Source organism: Panthera tigris, chromosome B1 (genome assembly GCF_018350195.1).
Source record: "Panthera tigris isolate Pti1 chromosome B1, P.tigris_Pti1_mat1.1, whole genome shotgun sequence".
Lineage (NCBI taxonomy): Eukaryota > Metazoa > Chordata > Mammalia > Carnivora > Felidae > Panthera > Panthera tigris.
Genome location: NC_056663.1, coordinates 31416381 through 31435265, shown reverse-complemented (window position 1 = coordinate 31435265; position 18885 = coordinate 31416381). Strand labels below are relative to the sequence as shown.

The 18885-nt window shown below is 44.9% G+C and overlaps 1 protein-coding gene across 1 annotated transcript in view; it reads left to right on the top strand.

Moving 5' to 3' along the window:
* DPYSL2 (dihydropyrimidinase like 2) overlaps window positions 1-18885 on the top strand; it is a 129871-nt gene that overhangs the window by 33965 nt on the left and 77021 nt on the right. The gene's annotated exons all lie outside the window — the stretch shown is intronic.

The window sequence follows — 18885 nt, the reverse complement described above, 5'->3', positions numbered from 1 at the left end:
AAAGACCCCAAATAGCCAAAGCAATCTTGAAAAAGAAAAGCAAAGCTGAAGGCATCACAATGTTGGACTTCAAGTTATATTACAAAGCCGTAGTGATCAAAACAATATGGTACCAGCATGAAATAGACACAAAGATCAATGGAACCAGAATAGAAGACCCAGAAATGAACCCACAATTATATGGTCAATTAAACTTTGACAAAGCAGGAAAGACTATCCAATGGGAAAAAGACAGTCTCTTCAACAAATAGTGTTGGGAAAACTAGACGCTGCATGGAAATGAATGAAACTGGACCACTTTCTTACACCATACACAAAAGTAAATTGAAAATGGATGAAAGACCTAAATATGAGACCTGAAACCATAAAAACCCTAGAAGAGCACACAGGCAAATAACTTCTTTGGCATCGGCTATAGCAACTTCATTCTAGATTTGTCTCCTGAGGTAAGGGAAAGGAAAGCAAAAATAAACTATTGGGACTACATCCAAATAAAAAGTTTCTGCACAGTGAAGGAAACAAGGAAGATTAGTGACACTAATTGCCAAAAGGCAACCAACGGAAGGGGAGAAGATACTTGCAAATGACATATCCGATAAAGGCTTAGTATCCAAAATATAAACTTATAAAACTTAACATCCAAAAACCAAATTAAAAATTTTATTTTTAATGAAATAAAATTTATTCTTAACTTATTTAAAAATTTAATTTTAATTCATTTAAAAAATGGACAGCAGATATGAATAGACATTTTTACAAAAAGGACATACAGATGGCCAAAAAACACATAAAAAGATGCTCAACATCACTTATCAAGGCGATGCAAATTAAAACTACAATGAGGGGCACCTGGCTGATGAAGTCAGTGGGGCACGTGGCTCTTAATCTCAGGGTCATAAGTTCAAGCCCCACATTTGGTGTAAAGGTTACTTAAAATATTTAAGGGATGCCTGGGTGGCTCAGTCAGTTGAGCATCGGACTTCAGCTCGGGTCATGATCTCGCGGCTTGTGAGTTTGAGCCCCGCGTCGGGTTCTGCGCTGACAGCTCAGAGCCTGGAGCCTGCTTCAAATTCTGTCTCCATCTCTCTCTCTGTCCCTCCCCTGCTCATGCTCTCTCTCTCTCTCTCTCTCTCTCTCTCAAAAATAAAGAAACATTAAAAAAAATAAAATCCTTTTAAAAATCTACAATGAGATATCACCTCATCAGAATAGCTAAATCTGGTGCATCTACTCTGGAAAACAGTACGCAGGGGCCTCAAAAAGTTAAAAATAGAACTACCCTAGGATCCAGCTATCGCACTACTAGGTATTTACAAAAAGTCTAATTCAGAGGGATACATGCACCCTGATGTTTAATAGCAGAATTATCTGCAATAGCCAAATTAGGGAAACAGCCCAAGTGTCCATTGAGTGATGAATGGACAGAGAAGATTACTCAGCCGTTAAGAATGGAATATTTATCAGCCATAAGAAAGAATGAATTCTTGCCACTTGTGATGACATGGGTTGAGCTAGAAAGTATAATGCTAAGTGAAATAAGTTGGTTGGAGAAAGACAAGCACCCTATGATTTCACTCATATGTGGAACTGAAGAAACAATAAGAACAAAGAGCAAAGGGGAAACAAGAGAGAGAGAGAGAGAGGCAAACCAAGAAACAGACTCTTAACTATTGAGAACAAACTGATGGTTACCAGGGGGAAAGTAGGTGGGCAGATGGGTGAAATGGGTGATGGGAATTGGGGACTGCACTTGTCTTGATAAGCACCAGGTATTGTATGGAAGTGTTGAATCACTACATTGTGCACGTGAAACTCTTATTACACTGTATGTTAATTAATTGGAATTTAAATAAATACTTAAAATACTTTCCTGGGCTTGTAGAAATAAGAAACTTTTCCTCCTACTGCTCTGGAATGGTTTACATTTTTTAAAATGTTTTTACTTGCTTTTGAGAGAGAGAGAGAGAGAGAGAGACCGAGCATGAGCAGGGGAGGGGTGGAGAGAGACACACACAGAGTCCAAAGTAGGCTCCAGGCTCTGAGCTGTCAGCACAGCCCGACGCACGGCTCGAACTCATGAATCGCGAGATCGTGACCTGAGCGGAAGTGGGATGCTTAACCGACTGAGCCACCCAGGCACCCTCGGGATGGTTTCAATAACATTAGGTTTACCTGTTCTTTGAAGGTCTGACGGAACTCTCCTGGAGGGTTCTCAGCAGGAATGGCATCCTTCGACGTCTGTTGTGAAAAGATTGTTCTAGCACGAGGGTGAAGAATTTGTTAGATGTGGGAGAGCCTGGGGGCAAAATGACCAAACGAGATTTTTTAATCTCTGGCAGCAGCGGGAGGAGTAGGACAAATAGCAGACAAGTGTGGTCTCATGGGACGTGGAGCACTGATCCTGGAGCCATCCAGAGCTGGAGATGAGTCAGTTGTGTCATTTTGGGCCTCAGTGTCACTAATCTGCATATATGCAAAATAGAAACAGTTCTCTTTTAACTGTCTCAACCCTTATTCCATAGCATCGTTCAGATTAACCCAGAAGACTGGTGGAAGTATAGTGCCTGGTATCACCAGGTACTTAATAAATGGCTCTTGTATTTTATTTAATATCTGAAAGTCAAGATAGGGAGGGGAGAGAAAGAAATTTCAGACGGTGCAAAATTCAGAAGGTCAGCAGTGTCAATGGCAGACTACAATGAAATAGGATGAAACCTGAAAGGACACCACAGGTTGGCTGTTAGCCTCTGGATCTTAGAACAAACAGGGGAGGGTGGTGCAGGGTGGGTCGCAGCCGCTGTGTGCTGTGAGGTGGGGGAGATTGGGAGGTGAGATGGTGGGACCGGGTAGGGGGCTCTCATCTTGATGTCCTTAGGGGAGACAAGTAGTTCACTGGGGAGGCAGGCATGGGGAGGGCCCTTGTGTGTTTGTAAGTTCATTTGTTTTTGGTACAGTGGGGAACCCTGATCACATTTGGGTAGTGAGAGGAAAGCCTCAGTGGTTAAGAAGGACGGATTGGCTTCAAGTTCAAGGATGGATGTGGTTGCTTGTGGATGATCAGGGCTCTCTCTACAGTCGGAAAGAGGCTGTGTGGCCAGGGATGGGGGTGAAGATGTCTGGTGTGCTTGGTTTTTAAGTCAAAGAGGAAGGGAGAATATCTTCAAGGGCAAGCGAGGCCAGGGTGCATGTCAGGAGAAGAGTGAGTTTTGGTAAAGACACTTTTTATTGAGATAGAATTCACACACCATAGAGTTTCACCTCTTTAAAGTGTATGATTCAGTGATTTCAGTTTCTTCGCAAGTTATACAGCCATCACGTGAGCTACTTTCAAGGCATTTTCATCACCTCAAAAGGAAAGCACTTACACACTTACTCTCTATTTCCTCCACCCCCAGCTCCTGGAAACCACCAATTTGTTTTCTGTCTCTACTGATTTGCCTATTCTGGACGCTTCATAGAAATGAAGTCTTATAATAAGAAGCCTTCTGTGACTTGCTTCTCTCTTTTGGTTTTGTAGATTGCATGTTTGTGTCCCCCTACAAATTTATATGTTGAATCCTTAGCCACCATTAGGATTGTAGTAGGGGGTAATGCCTTTAAGAGGTAATTAGGTCATGAGGGTGGAGCCCCCATGATGGAATTAGTGCCCTTATGATAAGATAAAGAGAGCTATCCTTTCTCTCTCTCTTTTTCTCTCTACCACGTGAGGATATGTTGAGTAGATGGCTGTCTACTTTCATCAGAGGACTTTCATCAGAACTTGACCATGCTGCTACCCTGATTTTGGAATTCTAGTCTCTAGAACTGTAAGAAATAAATGTACTTAAGTCCATGGCATTCTGTTATAGCAGCCCCGACTAAGACACTCTGTATAATGTTTTCAAGATTCATCCATGTTGTAATATGTGTTGGTACTTTATCCTTTTCTTGGCTGAATGATATTTCATTGTATGGATATACCGCTTTTTCTTTACCCATTCATCAGCTGACAGATACTTGCATTGTTTCTACTTTTTGGCTATTCTGAATAACGCTACTGTGAATACCTATGTGTAAGTTTTTGTGTGGACATATGTTTTCAATTTTCTAAGGTATATATTCAGGAGTGGAATTTAACTATGTGTTTAACTTTGTAAGGAACTGCCAAACTGTTTTCCACAGTATGGAAACTGTATGAGGGTTCCAATTTCTCTACATCCTCACTAACACTTGTTACTGTCTTTTTGATTATAGGTATCCTAGCGGGTATGAAGGGGCATCTTATTGTGGTTTGACTACATTTCCTTAATGACTCGTAATGTTGAACATTTCTTCATGTGCTTGTTGGCCATTTGGATAGCTTCTTTTGAGAAATGTCTTTTCAGGTCCTTTGCCATTTTAAAACTTGAGTTGTTTGTTTTTTTGTTGTTGTAGATGTAGGAGTTCTTTATATATTCTGGGTACTAGTCCCTTATAAGATACAGGATTTGCAAATATTTTCTCCCATTGTATGGTTGTCTTTTCACTTTCTTGACAGTATGCTTTGGAGTTGAAAATCTTAAGACTAATAACAATGACTGCAGCGACAATACTGCTTATTAGTATTATTATTAACAACTGTATTCTAATCCTTACTGGGTGTCAGACTCCATGCTAAGCCATTTATGTTGACTATCTTATTTAATCTTTACAAAGATTTCTGAGGGAAAAGTGTGAGCTCTGGAGTCAGCTATCTGGTTTCATGTTAGCAGTTGCTACTGCTTACCAACTGTATGACCTTGACCAATCTGCTGCTTCTTTCCATGCAGAGTTGCTAGTTTCCATAAGTAAAAATATAGGATACCCAGTTAAATTTGAATTTCAGATAAACGTCAAATAATTTATTACCTTGTTCAGTGTAAGTATGTCCCAAATATTTCATGGGACATAGTTACACTAAAAATATCATTCATTGTTTTATCTGAAATCCAAATTTAACTGGGCATCCTGTGTTTTATCTGGCAATGGTATTTTTGTGACTGTCTCCTTGTTGCTTAAATGAAGGTAAGAGCACCGTCTAAGTCTTTTGGTGTCTTAATTTGTTTGGGCTGCTATCAGAAATATAGACTGGGAGGCTTAAGCAGCAAACATTTATTTCTCAGTTTGAGACGCTGGAAGTCTGAGATCAGGGTGTCGGCTTGGACAGGTTTTCGTGAGAGCTCTCTTCCAAATTGTAGGCAGTTAGCTTCTCCATGTATCGTCACATGGTGGAAAGAGAGAAAGAGAGAGAGAGAGCCAGCTCTCTGGCCTCCTCTGATAAGGGCATTAACTAACCCGATTCAATTAGAATTCCACCTTCATGACCTAATCCCCTCCCAAAAGGCCCAACCTCCAGATATCATCACACTCGGGCTTAAGATTTCAAAATATGAATTTTGAGGGGACATAAATATTCTATCCATGACATTAGATTTGTTTCGGGGGATTAAATGTGTAAGGCATATACAGATTTTAGAGCGTGAGTTGGCACATACTAAAAACCAAACTATTACCTCTGATACTGCGTGGACTTTTCCTGCTCTAGTCTGAAGACTGAATTCATTTCATAGGAGCTAAGTGTGGCAGTTGTCGTAGAAAACAACAGCAACAAAGAGAAACATGACGTGTTTCAGGCCTGTTCATGCACAATTGAATACTGAGAATTTGGATTTTTTTCAGCGTAGGGGTCATGTAGAACAATATCCCGAATTGGAATGTACTAGTTGTTTACTTAGATAGGCTGGTCAAGATGAGATTGTTAATTTGTTGACATTGACTTGAAACAAACGTGCCAGGACACAGCCACCGTCCACAATGCCACTTCAACCAGAACAGAGACTTGACGTTAACACGCAATGCTATTCTTACGAGTTCGGATAGGTTTCTTTCATCTGAACGGTAAGTTCTCTGTTGGAACCATGCTTCGAAAAGGTGAATTATTAGGTGGGCAAGACGTGAGTCGTGGATTCACGAAGGGCAGTGAATTGTGTTTGGACAAAGAAGAATCTGGAAAGAAAAGTCTAAAAGAGGCAAAACAGAAACAAGAGAAGCATTTGCACGTCATAGAGAAATGGTAAAGATTCTGGATGCACATTTATTGACAGGAAAGGCAACGGAGGAATGACTTAGACTACCCAGAGGATTCCGGTAACGCATGAGAAAATGCGTATTGAACCGGATGTCCCTTCAGAGCTGACGGGCATGCAAAGGAAGATTACGTAGGTAATAAGAACATATGTATTTCATAGAAGATTTTAAAAATTCATTTTTGGTCAGTGGCATAAATAGATTTGTTTACAGCTACATTTATGTTCATGGGCTGTGGGAGCTAAAACTGATTCTTACAGAGGTGATTGGGCAATAGTTTCCTCACGACTGCCTAAATATTTGGATAATTAGGGCAAAATGGAGAGTTCCCGGAGAAGCCGGGGGTGGGAGGGGCGGGGGTTGGATTTTCCCCCTTCTGATTTAGTGGAGCCTGATTGGGGCTGGTTGCCCCAGCTCTGCCTAGTTAAGGCAAGTGCAGCTGTAGGAGGATTCAGCATGGGGTCCCTAACTCCAAGTGTTTTGTTAGTTTTTATTATAGCTGTACCCAGTCTTTACTGTCATTTGTACAGCATCTCATAAAGACCAACTTCTCCTTTTTTTCCAACATCTGCTTTCAAGCCTATTTTTAAACTATATTTTGAAGTAATTTAAAATTTTAAGAAACGGTGCAAAAATAGTACAGAATATCTGTGTAATTTTATCCAGTTTCTCTAAATTGTTCACATTTTACATCTGCCTTATTCTTTCTTTCTCTTCTTTAAATGCACACACACACACACACACACACACACACTACTATGTATATTTTTTTTCTGAATTACTTGAAAGTTAAAAATATAATGCCCATTACTCCTTAATACTTTATAAACATACTTTAATAAAAGGCAAGGACACTCTCCTCCATAACCAAATATAACTATCAAAATTGGAAAATTAACATTGGTATAGCACTACCATCTAATCTTCAGATGCTATTAAAATTTTGCCAATTATCTAATCATGTCCTTTTTTGGGTGTAACATCTAAGTTAAGATTTATACTTAGTTTTTATCCCTTTAATATCCTTCAGTCTGGAACAGTTATGAGATTATATAAAGGTGTGGATATCAGAAGGAGGGGGCTACTGGGGGGGGGCATCCTAGAAGTCTGCCTACCATAAAGAATATGGCTTCTTATGTCAATATGTAGCATTTTGTAATTTTCAGGGCTTTTTTCCCTATTATAGTGCCCTGTGAAATTGGCACTTGACAAATACAAGCCTGGGGTTCAGAAAGGTGTTGCTGCCCAAGGTCAACATGTTAATCTCTGATCCAGTCTGGATCTCCTTCCACTAGGCAGCACGGGTCCAGCTGCCCTCTGCCTTCCCTGGGCATCCCATGATAGCCTAGGATCTCCTCTCTCTTTGTCTGGCCTGAGTCTCTTGTATCCCATTCTCCACACTGCAGATATTTTCAAAACACACATTTGCTCATTCCTTCAATGCCCTTTTTTAGTTTGTAATCCTACCTTCTCACTTCATTAGTGTGATCATCTAATTGTTTATTTCCTTTTGTAGTCTGTAAGTTCTTGGATAATATGGACCTTGTCTGTCTTTACACGCCCAGGGCCTAGCGGAATGCTTGGTACATTATTTGTTGAGTAGGCTGGGGGAGGAAGATAATTGCAGTGTCCCTCATGAAAAGCAGAGGTCAGGGTAGACAGATAGGTCTCATCTGATGCAAAGTCTTTGTTCTTGGGAGTATGAGTTATTCGTTGCTTAGATGTGGGGTTGCAGGTATCTAAGTGATCTGTCTTGAGCTCCAAGGTCAGATTTGATCTCTTACAGTTACTGGGTAGGACCGGTACCTGCTGACCATGCTCTGTGCAGTCCTAAGGCTCCATCCTGATGGTTGAGCTTGCCTGGAGAGGGGGTGGTTTGAGGATTCCGTGAAGTCCAGGTCCTGGGACACGGTGAGCTTTGCAATAGTTGCCTGCTACATGGCCTCAAAGGACCAGAGTCTCAAAAGACCATGGGTTTTCTCCAGTTTTGAACATTGGCCACCTGAGAAGTGGACACACAAGCTCTGTGGCACATGAGTTGTGAAGACAAAATGTAAATATAGACTTACCCTCTAAACACCTGACACCAAGTTTTGCTAAAAGTCAGGGAAAGGGACTTACAGTGATGTTGTCCCGATTATTCTTCATTATAGTCATCTAAACATCTATTAGTTGGGGCTAATGGGTGGTTGAGATCACCATGGTCAGTTTTTAAGAAAGAAAATATTTTGTTTTATTTTAGTTGTACAGACATGCGTATGCCAGGTCGTGATGTCAAAATGTATTGTTTTACTAATAATCTTGGTCAAATGTTTGCAAAACACTGGTCTACAGTTTTCTGCTAGATGAATATATGGGCCACAGCCCGTTTGGGAGACAGGCAGTAATGTGGCCTCAGCAGAGGTTAATACAAGAGAAAATTAGATTTGACTTTGAAATGCTCTCTCCCACTTGCATGCACACCCTTGCTCTCTCTCTCTCTCTCTCTCAAAAAAAAAAAAAAAAAAAATATATATATATATATATATGTAAGTAAATGGGATTATATTATAGAAAGTGTTTTGTAACTTACTCTTTCCACTTAATAATATGTTGCACATGTTAAAAAAAATTAACAGTTGCCTGGTTGGATGTATCATGAATTGAAACAAGTCTCCATTGTTGCTACCTTTTTACTGTTTCTAATAGTAGTGTGAGGAAATCTGTCAACATGCCTGTTTGCCAATCATTTCCTTTGGATATGTTTCTAGGAAAGGAACCGATTTGTATCAAGGGGTACGCACATGAAATATTTTACTTGTATTTCCCTCCATAAAGATGGTCCCAGTGTACTCTCCTGTGAAGGAAATGAAAGGACTCATTTCTTCAGATTTTGGTCAAAACTGAATGTTACCAATTTGTTTAGGTTCATTTACTTGATGGCTAAATTATGAGATCTTATTTTTTTTTAATGTTTATTTATTTCTGAGAGGGAGAGAGAGACAGAGAGACAGAGAGACAGAGAGAGAGAGAGGGTCCCAAGCAGTTTCCGCACTGAGAGCCTACAACGTGGGGCTCGAACCACGGACCAGGAAATCATGACCTGAGCCAAAACCAAGAGTCGAATGCTTAACCCATTCAGCCACCCAGGCACCCCTGACATCTTATTTTTTAAGAAAAATCGTCCTTTTCTGAATAATAGTAAAGTTAAACATTTTCCTTTGTGTTCCTTTTTGTTTCTTCTTTTATGAATGCTTCTTCTTTTATGAATATGAATTTAGTTTCGTGTTTAAATATACTGGAATGTTCATCTTTCTCTTACTGATTTGTAAAGAATTAAAGAAGGGTCTTAATTCTTTACTGTCACGGGTTCCAAATGCTGATTTCATAGTTTGTCACCTGCCTTTTACTTTTATGTAGGATATTGAGACATTTCTGTGAATCTTCTCCTTTATGGTTTCTAGCTTTGGTGTCAGGCTTCACAAATTTCCCTCTACCCGCCACTAGTTCTTTTATGCTCTGGCTCCTGTAAGTCGAGAAATTTCCAAAAGGAGGTCAGAGACGCGGGGAGGAGAGCCCTGGGAGTGCAGCGGTCCAGGACTGTGCAGTAATCACTCGGTGATGGGTTGAAACATCCCACGGGGTGATTCTCCTCCTCCTGCCTCACATTCCGCGCCCTACTGGGAGTCCATAAGAGGCACTCTGTCAATAGCATAACAGAGTTGGCTCAGCTAAAGACCAGGTGTCCTTATGCATCACAGAGCAGACCCCGCCATGCTTGATGGTCTTGGCAGGTAATCCTGACTGACCTCTGGCATGGGTTTTAGAACTTCCACAAAACCGGGTGTGTTTCCGTTCGCCAGGCCAGGCCTCATTTGGATTCCTTACAAACGAGCAAGAAACAAACCTCAGACCACTTAAAAACAGAGCCCCTTCAAAGGCTTTGCCCACTTTATTCACTATTTAAAACAACGCTTAGAGGGGCGCCTGGGTGGCTCAGTCGGTTAAGCGGCCAACTTCGGCTCAGGTCACGATCTCGCGGTCCGTGAGTTCAAGCCCCGCGTCGGGCTCTGGGCTGATGGCTCAGAGCCTGGAGCCTGTTTCGGATTCTGTGTCTCCCTCTCTCTGACCCTGCCCCATTCATGCTCTGTCTCTCTCTGTCTCAAAAATAAATAAACGTTAAAAAAAAAATTAAAAAAAAAATAAAACAACGCTTAGATTTTATTCACAGTGATTGCAGCCCTCTGCTGGTGAAATGAACTTCAGGCCGAAAATCTGAGAAGTTCTGCGTGTCCGTTTACTTGATTTTGAAGATGGACGTTAGTGAGTGTGTCCACAGCTCACAACCAGTCTCTGTAGGGTGGACTCAGTGAGAACTGGTCAGGGAAGGCATAGGGGGACCTCCCCTCCCTGGAGCAGACACCCGAGAATGTCTCGGTGACACCCGATAATGTCGCTCAGGGCAGGTTCCTCTCTGCTCTTTAATAGAAGCATGAACAAAGTAAGCAGCCATACTTTCTGGGTGCGGAGAGATCCTGTATAATTTACCTTTTTGGTAAAGGTGCCTGTGGGCCTCTGTGTGATCCACGTAACTATAATTGGCAGGAGTTACATTTGCTGATCCTCCTTGTTTCCCACCAGAAAGGAAAGGACATCACTAATTATATGGGTGGGGCCTCCAGGTCGAAAGAGGAATTTGGACTTGAACTGGAGTCTCCCAGAGAAGGGGAGAGAGCAGTCGTCTTTGTATACTAATGGCACCTTATGCTATCCCATTGCTGTGACGTCTGTGATCTCACGGCTGCCTGCCCACAACAAGCAGAAAGGTTCATCCGGGCCTTCATCACTCAGTGTTTCTGATGTGATGCGCCAGTGGGCCCAGGGGGATAGTCTGTTGGCCTCTTGGCAGCCGTAGTCATTCCCACTTTCCTGAAAGACTCTCCTCCCTCGGTGCCCATCACACCACACGCCCTCCTGCCCGTCCAACCGGCCGCTCCTTTGGAGTCTTCCCAGGCAGATCTTTTCCTAATCGCATTGGAAATATCGGAGCTGGGCGCTCTTTCTGTGCATGGTCACTTTCTCCCTGGCTGGTCTCAGAGTGTCCTCTGCCTTTAATTACCGTCCTAGTTCATTCAGGCAGCTCTAATAGGAGATACCACGGACTGGATGGCTTATCAATAACAGACATTTATTTTTCATAGTTCTGGCGGCCGGGAAATCCAAGATCAAGGCACCCGCAGATCGGTGTGCGGCGAGAGCCTGCTTCCTGGTTCATGGACAGCTCTTTTCACCGTGTCCTCACACGGTAGAAGGGAAAGGTGCCCTCTGGGGCCTCTTTTTTTTTTTTTTTTTTTTTTAGAACTTTATTTATTTTTGAGACAGAGAGAGACAGAGCATGAATGGGGGAGGGTCAGAGAGAGGGAGACACAGAATCTGAAACAGGCTCCAGGCTCCAAGCTGTCAGCACAGAGCCCGACGTGGGGCTCGAACTCATGGACTGCGAGATCATGACCTGAGCTGAAGTCGGCCGCTTAACTCACTGAACCACCCAGGCGCCCCTGGGGCCTCTTTTATAAGGGCGCTAATCCTGTTCGTGAAGGCTCTGCCCCTTGATGTAATCAACGCCCAAAGGCCCCCACTTTCTAACACCACCACACTGGGGATTAGGATTCAATATGCAAACATCGGGAGGACACAGTTTATGGCAATTACCACCCATGAGCCAAGGACTCGTAAATAAATGACCTAAGCCCTGACATCTCACCTGGGCACTTTATTGTTTCCACTTTGGAATCTAAAAGACATCTCAAATCACCATGCTTCAAATGGAAATCCCTCCCACCGCACTCCCATGCAAACGTTGACCAGCCCCACATTCTTAGGCCCCCACATCACCCTGCTCCTGGCCTGGCCTTATATCGACCGGCCTTATATTCACCTAGAGGCAGGCCTCAGATCTAGGATTCACACTTGAGATTTTTCCTACACCTACCTACGTGCAATCCAGCCGTGATTCCTGTTGCCAGTGGCAGTGAGAAGGGATGTAGACTCTGATCAGACTGCAGAGGCTTGATTCTTGGCTCGGCCACTTTCTCCATTTGTGTCCTGGAGAAATTCCCGTAATCTCTCTCTGTTTTCCCCCGCTTCACAGGGTTTTTTGTGGTGGGGATTACACGTACGTATTAAGGAAGATTAACCCGCCTTGACACATGTAAAGTACTTTACACATGTAAAGAGCGGTGCCAGCCACAGTAATTACTGAAGACGTGGTCACGGTGAATATTAACCTTACCTGACTTACCCGCCGGCTTTTCTCAGCGTTACCTGCCTCCACTTACTCTCCGCCACAAGCAGCTTCACCTTCCTATAGACGGCGTCCCAACAATCCTCTTAGCTTACTGCAGCCGGAACGATCTATAGAAAGTAGGAATTAGATCTTGTTGCTCCCTGATTAAAACCCTCGAATGCTTTCAAGTGTAGCATAAAATCTCAATTAATTTATGTGGCCTAGGAAGTCCTCCACGTGTAGCCCCCCCCCCTACTGCTTTCATTTCAGTTGTACGAGGTAGATACTGCCGCTGCATGGCAAACTACCCCAAAATGTGGTGGAAAAAGCCAACAGTGGTTTTATTACGTGCATGGATTCCATGGGCTGGGAATTTGGACACAGGAGAGGAGGGATGGATTGTCTCTACGCCACCATGTCTGGGGACTCATCCGGGAAAACTTGAATGGCTTGGAGTGACTTGAACAACCGGGGATGGAATCATCTGGCACGTTGGCAATGATGGCAAGGAAGTGGAGCTCGGCTGGGACTGTCCATTGGAATTCCCACATTGACCTCTCCATGGCTTGTGCTTCTTTGCATCATGGCTGCCTCAGGGTAGTTGGGTTCCTTATGTGGTGGCTCGGAACTCAGAACACGGTATATTATGACCTGTTACTTGGAAAGCAAAGAGCATCTCTTCTCACGTACTCCTTTTGGTCAAAGCAATCACAATCCCACCCAGGTTAAAGGAGAGGATCCACGGGCCCCACCCACAATAGGAGGATATTGAAGACTTGTGGCAATGTCTTCATACTGCCACACTTCTTTTGGTCTCTCTCTTGTGCTCACTGGTTTCCAGTCACTCCTGATTCCGTCCTGTTCTGAAAACAGACCACCTAATCCTAACCTCAGAGTTTGTCCACTCTTTTGTGCTCTCTGGTGTGAACTCTCTTCTCCCAGGTGACTGCACAGTTGGCTCCTTTTCAGAGTTGGCCTGAGTCATCACTTTCAATTCGCAGAATGATTTTGAAACTTTGCTGCCAGTGATGAAGCCCTGATACCTCCTTCTAGATATGAAGTCTTAAACTCAGTTCCCAGTCAACGTGTTTTGACTTCGCCCTGTGGGGTCCAAGTCTTGACCTCTGCTGCCTGAGGCCAAGTCCAGGATTTTCCTTCCAGAGGCAAAGACCTGATTTTTTGCTCTTGGGTCTAAATCCCGCTGAAATGTCAACTGGCCAGAAAGACCTTCCCAGACCACCATATCTAAATAGTCTCCATCTTTCTATCCTCTGTTTATGTCATTGATAGCGCTTAGCACAACCTGTAGTTATCTTGTGTGTATTTCTTTACCTGTGTATAGTGTGTAACTTCCATGAGGCAGGTTGTAAGTTTCTTTGTTTCCATTACCCTATCCCCTGGCGTATAGGAAGCACTTAAAATATCCTCGTTGGATGAATGAATGAATGAAGTTTGGGAGGGCTCAGAAATGAAGATTTAAAAGTCAGAACCATTTAAGTGGTTAACCATTAACCCATGGCAGAGAAAGAAGCTCAGATAGAAGCTAATGTCAAAGATAATCAATATTTATGATAGGGTAAGAATGAACATTGAGATTGAAGGGGCATAAAGGTATGAGGGGGGCCAGAAAAAAGGCATCAAAGAAGCAAGGGAGGGGACCCCGAAGGAAAACAGAGGTGACAATGTTAAATATCACAGGGAGGCCAATTAAGATGAAGATTACCAAATGTTCCTTAGGTTTGCCAAGGAGGGGGCTGTTTCCCAGAATTCTTTCTGGTAAAGAAAATTGCAACTAGGGGAAGAGCCAGATTGCCATGGCTAAGAGGCAAGTGGGAGCTGAAGTTGAGGAGGTGGAGACCTTGATGCTTGACGCTGAGGGAAGAGCAGTGCCAGGGCAATAGCTGAGAACACAGGGCCAAGGTGGGTGGGAAAGGCTGCGGGGTGTTTCGAAGTTGAAGGGAGCGAGCGGCAGAAAGGATGAGGAGGAAGAGGGTGGGACACAGCGTGGATTAAGAAAGAACCCTTGAACAGGCTGTCCTCTTCCGATGAGATTGTTAGCAAGGAGAGAAGATGGGCATACACGATTCTCTGCTGGGAGTACTCATTCCATTTGTAGCTCCTTGTTTAGCATCTGCCTGGCCAGCCAGACTGTGAGGTCCATGACAGCAGGAGATGGTTAAGGTCATGACAGCTGCTGAGGCACACAGCTGAGGGTGTGACTAAATTGAGGGCTTTTCTGAGATGATGTGTCCCAATCTGTAAGGCAGTATGAGCTTTCCCCGGCATCTCTCTACAGCGTTGGTGCAGGAATAGAGTTTTAGGGTTGCTCCAGGATTGGGGGATTGCGTGGTAAGAGGGATAATGGAAGGATTGCTGCTGTGGAGAGTTGGTCATGTGATGGACTGTGGAATCCAGCGGGCGTGGAGAAGGTGACTCAGCCAGCCTTGACGATGCTCTGTGGGGATGAGTCTTCATGAAGTCCTGAGAAGCAATGGCTAAAGATAAGGGCAGGCCAAGGTTTCTGGGGTCAAGAAGATGAGGGAACTGAGGGGTGTGTGTGTGTGTGTGTGTGTGTGTTTCATAAATTTTAAATCCAAACAGGATTATGATAGGAGTTAAGATAGAAAGAATATTGCTGCCGTAACAAATAAACCCCAATACATATAATGGCTCAAGCACAAGAGAAATTTATTTCTGTATCATATGATAGTTCAAGGTGTGTGTCTCTGATCAGGTGGCGGGGATGGGCACAGGATCCCTGCTCCACGCAGTTCATTGGAGACTTGGGCTGCTGATGGCTCGACCGCCAACACGTAGCTCTCAAGGTTGTCCAGGGAGCGTCATCTCAGTCAGCCAGAAGGAGAAAGGAGCTCAGGGGAGCACAGAGGGAGTTGTGTCTCTAGAAGAGACCATCATAGTTCCCCCCTCCGTTCAGTTGGCTAGAACCCTGCCACATCTAATTGCTAAGGAGGCTGGGAAATGTCGTGCACTTGTGTGTCTTAGAGGAAGAGGAGAACGTGGGTTTTGTGAATAGCTGTAGCCTTTGGCACGCTGCAGTGCCACAGAGAGAAAGACTGATCCAGTCGCTTCCACCCTAAATAAATTGGAGAAGGGGCCCAGAAACTGGGATGTGACAGGCACTGGAGTGGGGGTGGGGGGGTGCTTTTGGAAGGTAACGGAAGCGTGATGGCCTGGAAGTGACTTTGTCCCGTGGACAGATGGAGTGCGTAGGAGTCAGATTTATCCGGTTTCAGTGCTGGCTATGTTACTTCTGGCTATCTAATTATGGCCCAGTTATTCAATTTCATTATTTAACTCCCAGCCTTAGTCTCTTCATCTGTAAAATGGGACGGATCCCACTGATTTCGCAGGAGAAGTGGATAATGGATGTAACAATTTGTAGTGAATATTTTTCTGCTGCTGCTTATTTAAGGCTCTTCAAAGTCACAGACGGAGTGAAACCTCATCCAAAAAGTTGGGTGACGTTGGCCAGAGCAGACCTTACATCAAGGCTACCTGGGGACCAGTGGAGCATGGAGATCAGACAAGCAGAGCCCAGACCCCTTCTCCAGGGGCAGTGGTTACCCTGGTCCAGCCACCTGGCCATCTGCAGACAGACACTAGAGTTGCCTAGAACTTTCTGGTTTCCAAAAGAAGGTGAATGTGTGGCTTTTTTCATGAGAAGTCTCCTCATTTGAAAATGTTGGTCAAATTAAAAGTCCACCGAAACCACTGTATGGTGAAATAAAATAGGTCTCTGGGCGGATCTGGCCCATGGGCGACCATTTTGCCCCTTGCATACTCTCCATCACCGAAGGCCAGCTGGAAGCCCTGACCTCTGGATCTGTGCTGCCCCATGCAATAGCCATAACCATAAGGAGCTGGTTGAATTAAAATCAATTTAAATGAAATAAATTAAAAATTGAGGCTCCCCCCCGCCATCACACTAACTATGTTTCTAATGCTCCACGACCATGGGTGGGGGGTGGGTGGGTAGTGGCTGTTGTGTTGAACAGAACAGATATAGAACATTCCCCTCATGGAAGAAAGTTCTTTTACAAGGCACAGCTCCCTGGATAGAATGGGCCTGAAAGGTAGTATCTTGTTACAAGGGGCTCCCTTTCTTAGACGTGATGAATTAGGTGTTGTCCCATAGCCAGGATGGGGGGTGAGAGGAAAGACTCGCAGAGTTTCATATTGTCTCGCACACAAGAGTAAGACCCGTCTCTGGGCTGTAACTTTGGCGAGTCATGGAGATTCCTCCACTTCCCCCTGGCTCAATCCATGGCACTCCGGATGTAAAAGTTGAGACACATACCTCGTCTGAGGAGAAGGTGTTACATCCTAACCCCTCTCAGGCAGAACGCTGGGGTTCCTCTGGTGGGAAGGGGCCGTGATCTGTCCTAGGTCCTGCTACGGCAGAATGGATATGGAAGGAAGGTAACTGTCATGCAGAGATTGGGACCGGTGCTTTAGTCGGGCAGGCAAAGTCCGTCAAACAGTTCAGCACTCTTTTGTCCTATTTCAGGCAAATGGGGAGCAGTGGCCGTGGTTGGTGAAGGGTGAGGAGGACTCCAAGGTACAATGGCCAGAGATCCATCAGTTAAGTAGAGCCCCGGGAAGGGGTCCAAGAGGAGGTCACTCTGAAAATCACTAGCTGGTAGGCAGGCAAGAGCCGTACTGTGGGAGGTCTGCCATATAAATTACCGAATCCCTTCTCCGAGAAAGATACCTATTACCCACCCCTGACTCAGGCGCCTAGCAACACTTGCATCCCGTTTGGACTTGTCTAGAAACGGAAGACTGTGGTTGACAACGTGATGGGCCATTCGTAGGGTCAAGGGGGCAGGTACGGACGTTAACAACGGCTTTGAAGCAAACCTCTCGGAAACTTGACAGGGAGGGGAAAGGAGGAAAAAAATGGGGAGACCAGGAGGAGAAAGGAAGCCCCTTATGTTTGACCAAAGATCTTTTTTGTCCTCTCGTTACCTACAGGACATTTGAGGTAAGAGAATAACAACAGCACAAAGCAAACTAAGGCCTGGAGGGTGCTTTTAAGCTGATGCAAGGGCCAGCAAAGAATTTTGTTCATTTCTTCTCTTGCACCCTTTGTCTTGGCGGCTTCAGCAGTAAGAACATGAAGTGATGAGAGCCACGGCATGTAACGTTCTAAATGACACCATCTCTTTGGGGGACGTGTTGGCTGGTTGGTGTGGGCAGACACGATGGCCACAGGAGAGCTACCCAAGGTTTGCACGTGCAGCAGGCCTGGCGGAAGCTGTTAGGAGGCCCCTGCCGCCTTCGGGAAAGGAGGAGTCAGGCATTTGGACAGGTGGCTGTCCTAGGAAGGTGATGCAGAGATTGGGTGGGAGCGGGGTCCGCTGGCCTGCGCATGGCTGTCACCCTGAGCAGCAAATTAACTTTCACAAGCAAGCAGGGGAAACTTCCAGGTTGTGTCAGTAAGAACTGCCACTGAGCAGTTAACCTAGGTGGGCTGCCTAGGTGGCCGAAGGACAAGCAAGCTGCGTTTTGGCCAACTGGCTGCGGCCATCCATGGGCGGAGAGGCTGGCTTAAGCCAGGAGGGGCCGTGGATCCCGATCCCGCATGCTGCGTTTTTTTATTAGGATGTTGTGGCCTTACGTTCTGCTGCATCCTTGCTAGTTGAAATTACAATGGCCTTGACGTAGTCTTCCCCGCTTCTTCTCCACCATCTGACTTAGAGGTTGTCATGTGAATGCCCAGACCTGGCCTCCGCAGACTCAAGAAGGATCTGTGTGGGGCTCTGTTCATCTCTTCACCCTTTACCCATCCATCCATCCATCCATCCATCCATCATCCACCTATTCATTCATCCACCCATCTACTTATCCATCCATTCTTTCAGAATCTGTTGTGTGCCCACTGTATGCAAGGCTCTAGGGTGCGCGCTGAAGAAAGGAAGTATAGTCTTCTGCCATCGAGATGCTTATCATCTAGGAGAAGGGGACAGTGTATAAAGAAATTGCACAGGAAACTGTTTCAGGCACCCTGCTAGTCTTTATAGGGCCCCGTGGTGCACAACAGAAGGAGTGATCTGCTCTCCCTGGGGTCTCAGGAGTGCTGCATAGAGGAGGCGATGGCGTGAGGGGTCAGAGAGGGGGTGGGGGTGCTGGGAGGGGTGGAGATATGAGTCTAGACACAGGCTACCGTCAGCCTGACCCATCTGGGGAGCATGGGGTGTGGAACAGGGACGCAGAGAGCGCTCAGGAAGGCAAGAGAAGTAGGCAGGAGCCACGCTATGCAAAAAGCCTGGACGTTGTGCTAAGGATTTTGGACTTGGTGACACAGGTGTTGTGGAGCCATGAAGGCATTTTAAACAGAAGAGTAACAGGGCCAGATTTGCGCTCTAGGACAAGTACGGATTCAGGACAGCATGGGACCCAGAGGCGGTGGAACACTTAATTCAGCCAAAGAAAGAGGGTGACACCCCAAAGAAGGCAGTGGCCCTTCCCCTCCCAAGACCCCCAGGATTACTATCTTCCCGTGTTAGCCAGTC